Below are 18,478 nucleotides of genomic sequence, written 5' to 3'. Positions count from 1 at the left end.
TAAATTTCTGTAGATTGTCTGCCTACTCAAGTTTTTTTTAATTTGTATCTTTCTCAAAAGCTATAAAAATTTTTTTTTCTGGATTTTCAAACTTATTAACAAGGAGTTTAAATTACCTCACTATTGGTAATCCTTTTTACTTTCTCATTCTTAATTGTTCTTTTATTTTACAATTTTATCACAGTGATATCAAAGAATGTGATTTAAACTATTTGCTGTAGGATGTTCCTTTCTTTTTCTTTTCTTCTTCTTTTATTTCTTTTTTTTTTTCTTTTTTATTTTTTTCTGAGACAGTCTCCCTCTGTTTCTCAGGCTGGAGTGCAGTGGCGCAATTTCGGGTCACTGCAACCTCCACTTCCCGGGCTCAAGGGATCCTCCCACTTCAGCCTCCCAGGTAGCTGGGACTACAGGCTTGCGCCACAACACCCAGCTAATTTGTTACATTTTTGGTAGAGCTGGGGTTTCGTCATGTTGCCCACATGGGTCTTGAATTCTGGAGCTCAAGAGATCCACCCTCCTCAGCCTCCCAAAGTATTGAGATTACAAGCATGAGTCACCGCACCTGGCCCAGGATGTTCCTTTTTGACATTAAGTCAGCTGAATGGCTTGGAAAGCAGGCCGTGTTCTTTCAAGTATGTACCCTTTCTTAACCAATGCAGTCTAGAGGCTTGCTTGAAAATGTGATCCCAAGACCACCAGCACTGACCTGGCCAGGGAGCTTGTTAGAGATGTAGAATTTCAGGTCCCACCCCAGACTTACAGTCACAACCTACATATTTAGCAAGATCTGCTAGTGATCCACGTGTATATTAAAATTCTGGAGAATTTCATACTTTAAATCATAACATTTAATTCGATTGTGAATGTCTTCCACATCACATGTTATTTCTTAATGTTGCATTTTTAAAATGAAATCCATCTTTCATTACAATCTAGCAAAAAGCAAGTTTTTAAAGTTATGACACTGAATACAGTGTAAAATTGCCACCACTTTTCTGAGGACCTAATTACAGCTGGGACTGGCTCCTAACCACATTCTGATGTCATCCTTTCTTCCATATACCCTCCCTTCTACTGCTTGCTAACTTTTAGAATTAGGACCCAAGGATTTTGGCTCTGCAGACTAGGCAGACATGGTCACACCTCCCCCACTGAACTGCAAAATCAAGGTAATAACAATGTTTTTGTCCGTATGTTTTTCTGTGATGCTCTGGATTGAGCTCAAGCCACCAGGCAGTGATGCCAGCCCTTGTGCTGAACATCAACGTCAAGAAACAAGCAGTGCATTCTTTCTTCCTTGCAGCACAGCAACTCCAGGAAACCAGAGGAAAGGAGGGCAGGGAAAGACCAGCAAGCTGGTAGCCACAGAGAAGCTTGAAAGGTTAGGATTGGGCACAAGTCAAGCTAGTGTATGCATCTCAGGAATTAGGGCTTTGCAGAAGTAATTCATAAAAATATATTACATTCTCATCATGCCAGACCAATGACCTTTCTCAAGGAAATTGTCTTACATCTAAAAACATGGCAAGTGTTCTGGATTTCCTGGCTGTTTCGTTTCATTTTTGTGCATAATAACTCTGGAAATATCTCTGGCAGAGGAGAATTTCCAAACAAGCAAGAAGTGGATAAACCATGGCAGCTCATTCTTGTAGGGCCTATCAAGTTACCCAGGCAGGCAATTTCATCATGTCCAGGATGAGGACTACCTTCAGCAAATGTGTAGCTCACTTAGCTCAGAAAAAAATGCTGATCTTTGGTCCAGCCAATACCCTGGATGAGACTGAATCCTCATATTGGTGAAGCTTGACACAAACAATCTACTCAATTGGCATGTGTGTGAGAAATTGGCAATGCCTGCTCCACAAACATCTGAAAAATTTTGAGAGCAGGTTTTGACTAACGTAACTCCTTTAAGTTCTTACCAACCAGGTGTTTTTTAGGTTGCTTTATGATCAGACCTTTCTGGAATCAGGGGATTGCTTTGGTCTGGATTAGATCTCCTGTATCACAGATGCCACTAAATGGACCCCCTGAGACGACATTTCAGATCCTGAATCAGGCTCCATTGTATATAGCTCTCCTCTACCTCTTCCTCTCTCCCCTTCTTCTGTTCCTTTCCTCTTTTCTCTTCTACCTCTCTCTCCATTTCATTACCCCCACAGGCTTATGTCTGGGATCCCCAGAGCATTGCATCAGTTATCCAGTAGACATCTATTATGTATCAGACATAATGCTGGATCATCGTTATCTTGGATGGTCAGAGGAAAAAACTTTCCAAGGCAGGTGAAACTTGAACAATAATAAGCTAAGATAGTCTTATTGATGTTTCTTGAAGCAAAACAAACAAATGTTGCTGAGGCCTGGACTAATTCCTCCTGGACTTATCATTCCTCCTTCTTTTACATTCTTTCTAGTCCAAAGTGAAATATTAGATTTGTAAAACAGATTTTGATTGTATTTAGAATTTTCTCAATATAATATATATAGAATAAATAGTTATGAACATTATTTCAAGTATTAGTAATTTTCACAGCAAATTGAAGATCTAAACTTAAATTTCCAAGCATGTATTAATTCATTTGAACTTCTCATATTGGATCACAAAGAAAGCATCCTCTCTAAAATTCCAGATGTGTAATTGACCCTACTGTTTCCTCTTATCTAAATAAAGTATACTGAAGTTGTGAGCTGTTTGCTACATCAAAATATTGGAGGTAAAGGACTATGTTTTAGTTGAATATCTTCTTATTAGGACCTGGAACTAGTGTCAAATTAGAGCCGTTCTTCCCTAAGGACCCTCCAGAAACAAGAGTGAATATTGTAGGGGAACCAGTGCAACATTGGCCAATGATTTCATTATCAGTAGGAGCTGGAAAGAGTTTTTCCAAAAGTCAGTTTTGGCCTTTCTGCATAAGTCTTGGCACAGCCTCTGTATCCTAGAAATTGGAGTCAAGTTGGAAAGCCTTCCTTCTCCTTGTCCTTGCTTCTTTTGACTCTTGCTTTTATGGCTTCTTCTTTGTCAATTGATTTACTTCTGCATGTACAGACTCAATTCACTTTCCCAAGAGAAGAAGGCCAGAAGTTCCAACCCTCTGGCTTTTGTCTTAGGTTCACAGCTGTTTTTCCTATTGTTGTCCTCTGCTCAGGTTGTCTCACTACTGACACAGTTGGATGTGGTTGTTTAGGTTAATGTCTACTAATACCATCACTCTAACTATTTTGATTGCATTTAGTATTCTTTCTGTCTCTGAGGTCATCAAGAGAACAAACAATCTTTTGTAAGTCATTTCATTTTTCTTATTTTACTGGCAACATAATAAAATCAGGAAAATCCTTTCTGATGACAAGTTCGGTTGGAGATAAATCTTAGAGCCATGGAATAGATGGTGCGATGAAGCATCACTGCTGTCATCTGAATCCTTGTGTCCTTCCCCACCTCCAAAGTCATATGTTAAAATCTAATCTCCAATGCAATAGCATCAAGAGGTAGGGCCTTTAGGAGGTGATTTGGTCAGGAGGGCTCCACAAGGGATTCGTGCTCATATAAAAGAGGTCTGAGGGAGCTTATTTGCCTCTTCCTCTATGTGAGGATGCATAGAGAAGGTGCCATATGTGAAGTAAAGAGTGAGTCCTCACCACGCACCAAATCTTCTGATGCCTTAATCTTGGATGGACATCCTAGCCTCCAGAACCATGAGAAATAAATTTCTATTATTTATAACTTGCCCAGTCTGTGGTATTTGGTTATGGTAGCAGGAATGGACTAAGACAGTCACAAAAGTTAACTTTTTCACTTGTGCAGTTTTGGAGCTCTCTTCTTATGTAGGTTTGTCTTCTGTGTGGTGACCCTGTGGTTCATTGTCCCCACCTAGAATTTGCAGCAACATTTTCATCTCTTGGCCAGGTAGATCATTCTCTGTTTAGTTAACCTATTCTCTCACTATGTCTGGATTTTAATTTACTCATTAGTGAGTAACAAAGGAAAAATCCTTGTTAATTCTAATTGGAAAACATGATTAAACCTGTCTCTCAAAATCAAGCCTCTTTTTCCTTTAGGTCCTACAGTGCTGCTGTGCTCATGGCACCTGCTGACAAGGGCTGAGGTGCCAGGGTTGGTCAGTGTAACCTCTGCTGACCCAGGACATTTTTAGGGCCGAAGAACTTGGAACATTTTTTTAGATAGCTCAGAAGCGAACGTTCTGCTCTCCCAGGCCTTTGTTCCTCCATGCTTATCATGCCTAGTGTTGCTTTTTCCCCTTTTAAGTTTTCCTGAATAATATTACTGCTTTTCATTAGTGCACTCCTCCCTACTTTGACCAGCTCCTCCCCACTGGCTGAAAAATGTTTCACATTTTCCTGAGGTCAGCTCCTGGCTGACTGGCCAGGAACCTCAACTGCAGAAAGCACCAAAACAGCCCTTTCACTAAAAGGGAAAACTTTTATTGAAAGGGGAACTGAAGTTTTAAAGCTGAGTGCAAATAGAGATTGACCACAAAATTCTTGTTGCTGTAGGTGTGGCACTTCACTTGTTTTCCCGAGTGTGTGTGTGTGTGTGTGTGTGTGAGAGAGAGAGAGAGTCTAATGTATCTGTGTTTAGTATCTTTTATCCTCTATTTGTATTCATTTACTCATTCATTCTCATCCTCTCTCTTTTACATGGCTTCAAAATAATTTTTTCCTGTTATTTTCATCATTAAAACACAATCAGAACTGATGGTCAGGTGGTCCTCAGTGGCACAGCTATCATGACTGTTAAATACAGAAATACTTCTGTACCTGACGGCAAGTAACTGTTGCCACAAGACCCACCTGAGTGCTCCTCTGATGCCAAGGGATCCCCTAGCCCTCCTCACAGTCCAGCTTCTGAAGGGCTCGTATGCAGCATAGTGAGAGGGGTGTCCTCCAGGATCCTGCTTTGGCGCACCATCTGCCTGCACCCACCAACTCTTAGGTGGTGCTCTCTATGCTGTACTAGTTATCACATATTTTGACCTTCACCTCCTGTTAATAACAATATTAACCCAGACTGGCTATTTAGCCAATCTTAGTTCTGGAATTCAGCCAAGATTCGGGAAGAAAACAGAAGAAATCCCAGAACCATCAGAATAGATTTTACAAAGTCTAGGCATTGTGCTCATACGTGTTCCTCATAAGGAAAGACACTGGGACAACTTAGAGACAAAATTCTTTTTTCTGAAGGAGACCGAATACAACATAAACCTGTGATTATGAAACTTTATCTTGAAGCACTGCTCATCCATGGCAATGGAAGATGGCATGGGAGGCAATGACAAGCATGCATGTGGGATATCAGGATGTTTGGGAGGGAAGTGGTTTGATTTGGGGAATAAGCAGTTGGTCTTTGAAAGTATGACAACAGTGAAGGGAGGATTTATTTTCTGGGACTGCATTGAAATGGCAGGAATTCCTGAGACTGATGAGGCAGTCATTACTATGGGTTCCTCTGGAAGGACCTAAGTCCTTAGCACTTCTGGTTCTCCTGAATTTGGAGTCTGGGTGAAGTGGCTCCAGCAGGCCAGGGGTTAGTCCTCTGCCTGTGAGGCCTGTTGGAAGTGAAGGATACAGTAGCTACAAGGTTACAGAGAACTGGTCAAAGGGACTCAGGGGAATCTGAGTTGACAATCAGTGTGGCTCCTGCAGGGGCCTCCAGCAAGTTAGCTAACTTAAGTGTGCTTTGGTTTTCTCCTCTGTAAATGGAGAATAAAATATGTCCCTACTGCAGGACCTCCCCCTCCCGCCTTCCTTTTTTTTTTTTTTCAATTTAAATCTCTGTAGTTGGCCCTGACAAATGTCAAATGTCAGTAATGATTTTTGCTGGGAGAACTAGAAATAAAGTGGCTCCTGGGAAAAACAAACATCCTAAGGGCATATAGCCATGAGATATCCTGGAACCCGACATGCTGTCTGACCAAGCTTGGCTGAATTGTATATCTTTCTTAAATTTTTTAAATTAAAAAAAGTTTTTAAATGCTTGAAAAATAATTGGAAAAAAAACACCCAGAAAAATTAACACCCATATACTGCTCTCCTAGATTTAAAGCTATCAGCATCTTCACACACACACACGCACACACACACTCACACACTCACACACTTCCTTTCGTAAGCCATCTGAAAGTATGCAGGCATCATGACACATCACTCCCATATAATTTTCCTATTCAGTAATCACAATTGAATAGGGACATTTCACATCTAAAGAACATTAATTCAGTAATTCCTAACACATAGTCAATAACTAAATTTCCTAAATTGTTTTCAGAATGTCATTAGAGTCAAGGTTAATGCATCACATTTGCCTGCTATATTTCTTTCATAGCCTTTAGTCTAGAGCAGCTTTCCCTTCTCCCTCTGTTCTTTCTCATGGAACCTTTGAAGTATCCATGCCAGGTATCTTGCAAAGCACTCCATGGATTCCAGTCACTGTTTCCTTGTTAGATTGCATTTCTGAGCTGGCTTTTCTATCCATGGTCCTGTGGGTCATGGGGTTGGCTTTGATGCTGTGGCCTGAGGACCTTGCTAGGTATTTGGGGTTAGACTTAGAGAACAAAGAGCAAATTTTGTATAGATTTGAAGACTCAAACTTATAATATGCCTCTGAAGGACTCCAGGTTTATTCAGTCCCTACTCACCATCACCTTAACTTATACAAAATCAGTCGGACTCACTACAGAATGACCTCTGAGATCATTTCTAAAATTCACAGCAGAAAAGGAACAGAAGTGTTTGATTCATTTTTCTTCTGCACTGATGATGTGGGCTAACTCTCAAGGCACCAAAATAAAAGAGGTTGATTGTAGACTTGGAAGAAGAGGATTTGTTGTTTCTGTCTTGAGTATTTGTGAAGAAATCTCCTCAGCCTCCAGCTTCCACATAACAGACTGACCAGGCTATAAATTGGGCTAAGACTTTGAAATGTGAAATGTTGGGGGTTGAGTAGACAGAAAAATGGGCCATCATTGCTACAAGCCACCCAGCACTCAGACAGCTCCTCTCATTTCTCAAGAAATCTATAATCATGGAGCCAGAAGAGATCATTTTGGAGATGATGAAATGGAGGCTCAGCGAGAGAGAGAGATTTGTCCAATGCTACCCAGTTCGTTGGTGGGCATGACATTAAAGCCTGTGTCCTAAATCCAGCCCAGCGATTTGTCTATGATCCACAATGATGGAATCTTTAGATTTTGTATGTAAATGCCTAAAGAAACAGTTTTGAAATGACTAGTGCTGAGGAAGAAAAGAACACAATCAATCCAGCAGATACAAGAGACTCTTAGAACAGTTAAAATCAGAACAAAGAGTGTTCCATTGTCATATTCTTGAATCTGAAGGAATGGCAATGTGCTGTTCTCTGTGAAAGGGCAGAACACTTTGCTTCTTGAAAACTCTTTCCTTTCTGGCCTGACAAAAATCAGTTTATTCTGACCTTCAGAGTTTGAGTCAAGATACCATGTGTGGGGATGAGTAACATTTTCTTGGTTTTTCATAATGGATTGTTTATCTTTTAAGTTGCAAATAGTTCATTTTTTGAACTATATCTGTTTTACTGGCATTTTCCTTCTGAAGTAATTTTGCAAAAATCTCTTTCTTCCTCCTCCACAGGCATATAAATACCCTTTGCAATTACCAGGTGTCTGACTTTACATGTTTATTACACAGGGAGCTTTCAGAAGTTCCAATTATATATCAAATTCATGGCCTAGATGGTACTTTGATTCTAAAAGTATAATTTAAGATAATTTTTGTCAAACAGTTACACAAATCATTGTGGTCTTAATTATTATTTTGTACATAAAATATATTTGTTTAGCTAGGTCCCCTTTTTAAGAAAATGTATTATTGGTGCCCCATAGAAGAAAGAAAAGAAAGAAAGGAAGAAGAAAGGAAAAGAAAAACTACAATAAGCCACCACCTTCTCTTAGTTACAGTTCAGTTTTTTTGTCTGGGTTGTGAATTTCTCAATATTTTTTGAATGTTTATAAAAATCTCCAGAAGCAGTATAGGAAGGAAGAGTCAGTGAGATGCACACCTGTATCAGTCAGATGTTTTGGCTGTAAGTAGCAGAAACAGACAAAAAAGAGACCCCTAGTTTGCTTCAAATAATAAAGAAATTTATTGGTCTACATAATGAGAAGTCTAAAAATGGGGTGGCCTTCAGGGTGCATTGATCTTGCAACTCAGCATCATTAAGAACTCAGGATTTTTCCATCTCTCCATTTTGTAATCATAGTATAATCTTTGTTCTAAGACTGGTTGTTTTGGGGGTCAAAATATGTTTGTCAGCAGCAATGGAAGCTGCAGGAGTTCTTGTTCAGATTTAACTTCAAAGAGAGACAATCTCTTCTATGATTTTCTCTAGTGTCAGGAAAATTTCCCAGAAGATCCCAGAACAAACCTCCTCATACTGTATTTACCTAAATCAAGTTACTTGCCCATTACTGAACCCATTCCTGTCATAAATACCATGCTTAGACCTAGTATATAAGGTTGTCCCCAGGAAGCAAACTCTGGGACAATTTGTGTGCAGGAGGTTAATTGGCGAGTACCCTCCTATCAACACTTGTGGAGGAATAAAGGAAGTGGGACTGGACAAAGGAAGGCGTTTAACAAAAGACTTAGCCAGCTCCACAGGGAATCCTGGCCTTTCAGAGTTGTCCTTCCTTGCATTAATGCTGCCCCAGCTTTATGCTCCGCTTTGAACAGTCACTGAATGTGAGCTGACTCCAGGGATACAGTGTGGTTTTGGGTAATGTAGCCCTTGGCTTGCCTCTCCAGGGTAATGCTTAGAGAGGGGCTCAGCTGAGACCCATTAGTTACCAACACTTTTAGCATGGAGGCATTGTTGGGGAATGAGTATTTCAGACCTAAGGTGAAGGCATCTGAGAAGTACACCACAGCATATGTTACATTTCACCTCTTGAGTCATTTGGATCTGCAGTCTTTGTATGTTTTCTGGGAATAGCTCCTCCAGAATTTTTAGTGATCTGTGTTCCTGGAGCTTACAAAAGTAAGGTTAGCAGTCAGGATGAATGACTGCCTCTATGAGGGTTGAAGGATGAAATAAAGTCAACCTGCTACCAAGGGGCTGGTTCATGTCTTCAGAGGATGGTGCTACTGCCCCTCTACCTGCAGTCATAGGCAGATGCAGAAGAATAGAAAAATTTCAAGTAACACGAGACTAGCAGTTAGTTTACAATATTTTTCCTCCAGGATCTCCAGCTGGCTCTCAACATGGTCAAAATCTAGAAGTACCACTGTGGAACACAAAGAAAGCCAAGGAAATACATTTAGTTCTGGCTTGAGGAACTCTTAAAAGAGAACTCTTGGTTGGGCATGGTGGTTCATGCCTGTAATCTCAGCATTTTGGGAAGTCAAGGTGGGTGCATCACTTGAAGCCAGGAGTTCAAGACCAGCCTGGGCAACATGGTAAAACCCTGTCTATACCAAAAATACAAAAACTTAGCTGGGCCTGGTGGTGGCGCATGCCTATAATCCAAGCTAGTTGGGAGGCTGAGGCAAGAGAATTGCTTGAACTCAGGATGTGGAGGTTGCAGTGAGCCAAGATTGTGCCACTGCACTCCAGCCTGGGCAACAGAGCAAGACTCTGTCTCAAAAGAAAAAAAAAAAGAATTCTAAAGATCAGAAAGAGTAGAGAGGGATTTACCTGAGTTTTTTTACCCCCTCTCCTTTTTCTCCATTCTCTTTTATCCCAGCCCTACACAACCTTATGGGGATGGCAGTGTTCATCATGGAAAACTACATGAATTAAAACTCTAAGGGAGGGGAGCCTTCATTTTTCATTTGGTGGAGCTGCAGTTCCAACCCCCAACTCCCTTTATAATGTCCCCTCTCTCCCTTGTCATTTGGTCCCCAGATGTAGCTCAACCACAGATGTGGGTGGATTTTGGCTAATGGACTGAACACAAGAAGACCCAGGGAACTAGAAACTACTAGGAAGATAGCAGAGAGGGAAGTGCACAGGAAATGGATCACATAAAACTGTTTATTAACGTCTGTACTGATCTCCAACCTGCCTATAGGTGGATCTGCTTCTAATTAGCATTCCAAAAATGATGAGAACTGAGCCACCAGATAGACTTCTTCCTAGGGCCCAGACAGATCCCTCGGTAACATTCTCCACAAAATTGATCTCAATAGCACTTAAAGCCTTTGAAACCTGAACTGATGTTGTAATCACAGCACCCAGAAAGTGGGCTGGAACCTAAACAGGCAAGTGCGTGCTAAAACCCAAATATCAACATTCTTTTCTGGGATTTAAACATGATTCACAGTCTTATAAAGTAATATTCAAAATATCCAGGATACATACTCTTGTTTCTCTTTCAATTGTATAAATCTTTTGCTTTTTACAAAAGATTCAGGATACAATCCAAAATTACTTGGCATACAAAGAACCATGAAATTCTCAACTTGTGCAAGAATGGATGCTAATGATGAAACAATACAAATGTTGGACTTATTTGACAAAGAGTTTAAAATGACTATCATACAAATGGCCAAAGAAGCAATTGTGAACACTTTTGGAATGAAGTTACAATAGAAATAGAAGATATAAAAATAATCAAATGGAAAGTTTAGAACTGAAAAACACAGTATCTAAAATTAAAAATTCACTGGAAAGACTCACTAGCAGGATGAAGATAACATAGGAAAGAAATAGTGAACCTGATAGATCAATGAAAGGTCATCTAATCTCAACAACAGAGAGAAAAAAAGTGTGTAAAAAAAGAACAGAATTTCGTGGTCCTGTGGAATAACAACAAAAGGTCTAATATTTGTGTCATGAGTTTTCTGAAAGGAAAGAAGAAAGAATGTGGTACTGAAAAGAAGACTTGAAGAAATAGTGGCTGAAAACTTCATTCATTTTGAGAAAGACATATATGTACATATTCAAGAAGTGGAGCAAACTCCAAATAGGATAAAATCAAGGAAATGCATGCCCAACACACCATACTCAAGTTTCTGAAACATTAAAGACAAAGAAAAATTCTTGACACATCCAGAGAGAAACAATACAAAATCTACAGGAGAACAATGATTTAATGACAAGTAACACAACATTTTCAAGTGTTGAAAAAAAAAGAACTGTTACCTCAGAATTTCATATAAAGGAAAATAGCTTACAGAAATGAAAGTTAAATAAAATATGGATAAAGAAACATGAAGACCCAATTTTAACCCAGGAATCCTGCTCTAAAAGAAGTGCTAAAGTTGGTAGCAATGTTATTAAAAGAAAAAAAGAAAAGAATAGCTAAAGGGAGATCTTTAGACAGAAGTGAAATAATTCTAGAAAGAAATGGGAACTTCAAGAATGAAGAGAGTGACAGAATGGGGAATGTTCAAGTAAATATAACAGACTATTCTTTTCCTCTCTAGTGCTTTAAAATGTTTTATGGTTGAAAGCAAAAGTATAACATTGATGAAGTTTTCAGTACATATAGATGTGATATTTAAGACAACTCTAACATAAAGAGGGAAAGGTGAGACTTTATGGTGTTAAGGTTTCTGTTTCTAGATAGATGTGAAAAGTTAAGTAAATATTTTGTAATCCCTAGAGCAACCACTAAAAAACATTATGTGAACATATACTGTTAAAATCACAATAGATATATTAGAATAGGATAGGCATGGTGGCTCAAGCCTGTAATCCTAGCACTTTGGGAAGCCAAGGTGGGAGGATCGCTAGAGCCCAGAAGTTTGAGATCAGCCTGGGTGACATAGTGAGGCTCCATCTCTACAAAAAATAAAATAAAATAAATTAGCTAGGTGTTGGCGTGCACATGTAGTCCCAGCTACTTAGGAGGCTGAGGTGGGAGGATCACTTGAGCCCAGGAGTTAGAGGCTGCAGTGATCCATGATCACACCACCATACTCCAGCATGGGTTACAGAGCAAGATCCTGTTTCCAACCCCCGCTCTCCAACCCAAAAAAGTTAAAACAACACAAACATGCAAAAAGAATAGGATGACAAGAGATACCCAATAATCCCTTCAAAAAGGCAGGAAACGGTGAAGAGAATGAGAGAAATGAAAAACAGAAGAAACAAACAGAAAGCAATAATAAAATGGTAAACATAAATCCAAACATATAAAAATTTTACTAAATGTAAGTCATTTTAATACACCAATTAATAAACAGAGATTGTTAGAAGGAATAAAAAACATGTCTTAACCATATGCTGGTTCAAATGTAATAAAATAGTTAAAAGTTAAAGAATGAGAAAAGATATGTCATGCAAAAACTAATAAAAAGGAAGCTGGAGTGATTTTATTATTGTCAAAGTATACTTCAGAGGAAAGAGATGAAAAGGGACGTTACATATTGATTACATAAGGATAAAAAGATCAATTCACCTAGAAGACATAAAAATTCTAAATGTGTATGTCCTAATAGCAGGGCTTCAAAATACCTGAAACAAAAACGGACAGAGGTAAAGAAAAGAAACAGAAACAGACAAATCTGAAATTACAGTTGGAGAGATGAACATTCCTCATTCAGGAATAGATTGAACCAATAGGTAGAGAATCAGCAAGAATATAGAACTAAATATCACCATCAATCAACTGAATCTAATTGACATTTATAAACACTCTATCCAACAGCAGAATATGGATTATTTTTAAGTGCATATAGAATATTCTGCAAGGAAGACCGTATTCTGGGTCATAAATATTAACAATTTAATTAAAATTATACTAAACATATTCTTTTACAAAATAAAGTGGAGGCTGGGTGCGGTGGTTCACGCCTATAATCCCAGCACTTTGGGAGGCCAAGGCAGGTGGATCACAAAGTCAGGAGTTCGAGGCCAGCCTGGTCAAGATGGTGAAACCCCGTCTCTACTAAAAATACAAAAATTAGCCAGGTGCAGTGGCAGGCGCCTGTAAGCCCAGCTACTAGGGAGGCTGAGACAGGAGAATCACTTGAACCCGGGAGGCGGAGGGTGTAGTGAGCCAAGATCATGCCACTGTACTCTAGCCTAGGCAACAGAGTGAGACTCTATCTCAAAAAAAAAAAAAAAAAAAAAGTGGAGAGACATACTGTGCTCATGGATTGGAAGACTCAACATAGAAAAGATATCAATTCTCTCCTAATTGATCTATAGGCACTACACCAAAGAGAGTACAAAGATAGAAATAAGCACATGGAAAGATGTCCTGCCTCATTAGCCCTTGGGAAATGCAAACTAAACTACGATAGATACCACTATACACCTATTAGAATGGCTAAAATTAAAAATACTGATAATAGCAAGTGCTGTCAAAAATGTGGAACAATTAGTACTCATATGCTGTGGGGCTGGGCGCAGTGTCTCATGCTTGTAATCCCAGCACTTCAGGAGGCCAAGGTGGGTGGATCACCTGAGGTCAGGAGTTCAAGACCAGCCTGGTCCACATGGTGAAACCCCGTCTCTACTAAAAATACAAAAATTAGCTGGGCGTGGTGGCAAGTAAAAAAATAAAAAATAAAAAATAACTCATATGTTGTGGGAAGAAAATGGATTTCACAATTTCTTATAAAGTTAAGCATACACTTACAATTCAACAGTTCCTTTCCTGCTTATTTACTCTAGAGAAAAGTACACAAATATAAATGGCAGCTCTACTCATAATTGCTAAAATGTGAAAACAACTCAGATGTCCTTCAATGGGTGAATGGATAAACTTCAGTACATTTATACAATGGAAACTACCCAGCAATATTAAAGAATAGACTATTGATGCAATGAATGATTTGGGTGGCTCTGCTCAAAGGCATTACACTGAGTCAAAGGTATTGGTCTCAAAAATGTTACATATCACACTTTGGGAGGCCAAGGTGGGTAGATCACGAGGTCAGGAGATCGAGACCACGGTGAAACCCTGTCTCTACTAAAAATACAAAAAATTAGCCAGGTGCACTGGCGGGCGCCTGTAGTCCCAGCTACTTGGGAGGCTGAGGCAGGAGAATGGCGTGAACCCAGGAGGCGGAGCTTGCAGTGAGCGGAGATCATGCCACTGCACTCTAGCCTGGGCAACAGAGCGAGACTCCGTCTCAAAAAAAAAAAAAAGTTACATACCAGATGGTTCCATTTATATGACATTCTCGAAATGACAAAGCTGGCTGGACGCGGTGGCTCACGCCTGTAATCCCGGCACTTTGGGAGGCCAAGGCAGGCAGATTGCTTGAGCTCAGGAGTTTGAGACCAGCCTGGGGAACATGGTGAAACCCCGTTTCTACTAAAAAACACAAAAAAATTAGCCAGGCCTGGTGGCATGTGCCTGTATTCTCATTTACTGGGGAGGCTGAGATGGGAGGATCACCTGAGCCTGAGAGAGGTCGAGGTTGTAGTGAGCCGTGATTGTACCACTGCATGACAGCCTGGGTGACAGAGCGAGACCCTGTCTCAAAAAAAGATGAGAAAAGAAAAGAAAAGAGAAAACCATGGTGATGGAGAATAGATTCATGATTGTTAAGGTAAAAAGGTTGGGAAAGGGTGTGACTATAAAAAGATAGTATGAGGGCATTTTGGTGATAATGGAACTGTCTTGTATAGTGATTGAGATGGTGGCAACATGAATCTACTTGGAATACGGAAGGGTAGGGAAGGAGACGGTTTTTTTTTTTTGCTTTTGTTATAATCATTTGCAAGGAAAAAACCTTGTAAAGTCAGTTTATTAAGTTCAATGATGACAGTTATCAGAAGAATATTCTCCTGAAAATTATTTTTTCTAAGGAAAAAATAAAACCCCCGTTCCCTCAGTGTAGCCACAGATGCTGAGGCATTCTCATACCTGCATCTCTCCCCTTAAAACCTGCCTCAACGGAGGTTGCAGTGAGCCATGATTATGCACTCCAGCCTGGGCAACAAGAGCAAAACTCTGTCTCAAAACAAAAACAAAACAAAACAAAACAAAAACAAAAACAAAAAAAGCCTGCCTCGTAAGTTCCCTAAAGCCTCTCCCAAGACCCGGAGCAAGTTCCCAAACTTGTTGGGGACTAGGGATGAGAGGGGATAATTGGTATAAGAGATATGAGTTGAGTGAATCCTCAAGAATAAGTGGATCTGAGAGAGATGAAAAGAACAGGGAAGGGTGGGAAGGGGACCGTGTGAGCAGTATCAGGGAATGGGGGACACAGGATATGTGGGAGAAGCAACAGCTCTTCAGTGCTCTGGAGGATAAAATGTGAGTCCAGAAGTGGTGAAAGATGACACCAGCATGGCAAGCAGGGGCCAGAGCAAGGACCTTCCCCTGCCCTGTTAAGAGATTTGCATTTTATAGCATTTCCACCATTGCCAGTTAGAAGCCCTAGAGCATTTGAAACTTCTGAGAAGCAAAATGATGTGGTCTGATTTGAGCTTGAGTATCTAACCCAAATTTCCCTGGTCTCTCCAGCCTGGAGCACAGATGACTTAGTGATTGTATGAAGAGTTAGGAGACTTTCCTTCTGCCTTCATTTAGGCAACATTCATTGAACCACTATGTTTCTGAAAGTGTTCTAAGTGCTATAAATAAATAAATGATAGACCCTGCTCTAGTGGGGAAAGCATACAATAAACAAGCAAACAAATCCATGAAGCATTTTCAGGTAGAGAGGAGTTGCCCTAGTATGTAGCAAATGACAGTGGGCTTGAGAACCAGGGTGCTGGTTGTAGCGATGCAGCAGAGCCAACTGGGTCACTTGTCTTCTGCCCTGGGAACATGCCATGTCAACCTGTGCTGGCTAGAGGCAAAACCTCACACCTATCATGGTTATTTCTGGAAGACTCCGTGCCCACAAGAGCAGCATTAGCCAATGTAGGTTATCTGTAGGAGAGGGCTCAACTTGCAAGAGAAACATGAAATCCTCCCTTTATAAACATTTCTTCTAAGTTCTTCCTCAGCCTCACCCACCAGGATGAGGTGATGACAGACTGGAATTGTGTGGTCAAATGGGAGGTCACCATGGCAGGGAGAGAAAAGAACACCATGGGCAGGAGAACACAGGAGCCACAGTTGCTGAGGCCTCAGGGATCATGTCAAGTTTGAAGAAGGGGAGCGAGTTCAAGATGGTTATGCTTTGCTAAGATTTTGGGGAGCAGTATGAGCAGAGGTAATTTTAGATACATCCTCCAATGGCAGGGTGGAGAATGATTTGAATTTCAGAGACACTGAAAACAGGGAGACTAATTAGGAAGCTGGGGCAGTAGCAAGGAACGGAGGAGATCCAGGGGGGAAACGATGAATGGAAATAAATGGAGGATTGAAGTCCCCATGTCTCTATGGGGTGGAAGGGAAGGTCCTATGGGAGTAAGGAAATGAGACAGATGAAAGTTAGGAGTTTGCCAGAGTGGGATATTGGGTATTTTATAGAAAACTCATGAGGAGGAAGAGTCCTGAGTAGTGGAAGATGAAAGATGTGGTTTTCAAGGTGGGAACCAAAGATGATGATGATGATGATGATGTGTGTGTCTGTGTGTGAGAGAGAGACACTTGCTTTTAGTACCGCCAAGACGAAAGACATGCTGGAAAGTGAGATCATCACTTAGAACATGATATGGCACATAGAGGATAGTAAATTAACAAATATTCCACAAACATTTGTCAAATGAATAAATGAAGTGCTGGATCTCATATACCTACCTTTGGTAGAAGTTGTTGTGTTGCCAGAACAGTCTGCAAGTCGCAGGCTGTGTCTGATCTTGTTTAATATGGGCAGCGAGGCTCTCTGATCCAGGTGGGGGCTGTCTCATGCCACTGAAATGGTTCCTACCCTCAGGGATGTGGCCTCAGGGGGTCCATCTCCTGTGGAATCCATCAGTTGCCCCTGTCCTTCCCATGTGTTTGTAGAGCACATCATTTGTCCCATCCACACAGCGTGTATCATGGGCTGACACATTCTCTAACTTGTTTTTCTAGGACTCCAAGGGCTGGAGAAAAGCAAAATGGTCTGTGAAACCTGGGGCTTGCTCTGCTTGTAGGTGTATCACACAGTCCTGCTATAATTAAAGGGCATTTGCATTTGCACATTTTTGCTGTGTCAGTCAGGGCCCCAGACAGAAACAGAATAGGATAACTTAAGAAGGGTTTAATCACTCCTTGCCTTTTCCTACAATGGCTAAAATCCCAAATCACAGGCAATAATGGGTAATGAATAAATGAACATATCACAGTCAGGGTCAGGGGGACTCAAGGTATTTCTATGCAAGGGAATATTATGCTGTCATTATGTTTCAAAAAAGTTTTTAATGTCATGGGAAAATAAGTATGATCTATTACACAAAAAAGCCCAAAGCTTCTATTTAATTTTGATCCCAAATTAAAAAGAGGTAGGCTAGGCTTTGCACAATAAACAGGTATTGTTTTAGAATTATAAAGGAATAACATAGAAAAAACGGTCTGAGCAAGAAGGGCCCGGGCTTGGGTTTTCCCCTTAGCACATTTTTATCAGCATTCTAGCCAGGATGAGATTAGGAAGTTGTCACCGGGCTCTTTGGAAGTGATGAAGCTCCAGATGACATGGGACATGCTGAAGGTGGTTCCTAGGCTGGGTTTTGATCTAGAGTAGGGGGAGAATGAGGATGGGGCATGGGTCATGTGTGTGTAGCCTGTAACTCTCTGAGGAGAGAGGAACCCTACCTGGCTCACTACAGGGTGCTCCCTGCCTCTCAGAGGCACCCTGGGTCAGTGGTGCTGTGAGGTGCATTTTCATATTTCCTACAAAGGGGCTGAACGGGCTGGTGGTTTCTCTGTGAAGGAGTTTCTTGCTGAAGAGAACAAGTCGATAAAGTTGTGTTGGAGTGGGCAGTTCAGGTGGAGAAAGGCCAGAAAGCAGGAGGGATTTTGGAGGTTGTCTGCACAGCGCAGGGCTTCCCCAGCTCCCAGATTTCCCCAACTCAGAATCAGGGTTGGGACACAGAGGAGACATTGTCTGGTTAGAGTTGGGGCAGCTGTCCATCCTGGACTTTGCACAGGCATATCAAGCATTAACTTATTAAGACAAATGCGCCCTTAGAAAAAGGAAGTTTTCAAATGTTAAACCACTTGGCTTTTAGCCTCACCCTTCTTCTGATTTGAGGCAAAGATGTGTGTGGTTTTTCCCTTAACAATAACTGATGTTTGTTTTTCTCTGCAAAGCTTTGTGGCTCCACAGATCAGCCCTGTTTATTTTGAATTCATAGCCACAAGCTTGAATAGGACTGAAAAAACATTGAGTACAATGACATTTTATAAATTAGCGTCTGGAGGGATGTATTGTTTTATCTTAGAGAAACAAATGAAATTTCCTCTTGTAACTTGGTGTGAGTTTTCTCTGCGTTCAATCAGGACTGACACCTGTGATTCCCTTCCATCAACTTGGAAGCACAAACGAGCTCCTGTGTTCTGGTTTCTGAGAGCCCTTCAGCTAGGTTTGCAGTAAGATCTCTCTGGGCTGATACAAACAAAAGACAGAGTGAAGTAACTGAGTTTATAGG

Source organism: Symphalangus syndactylus, chromosome 2, assembly GCF_028878055.3.
Source record: "Symphalangus syndactylus isolate Jambi chromosome 2, NHGRI_mSymSyn1-v2.1_pri, whole genome shotgun sequence".
NCBI lineage: Eukaryota > Metazoa > Chordata > Mammalia > Primates > Hylobatidae > Symphalangus > Symphalangus syndactylus.
The sequence above is the reverse complement of the archived record's forward strand: the minus strand, read 5'-3'. Positions refer to the sequence as shown.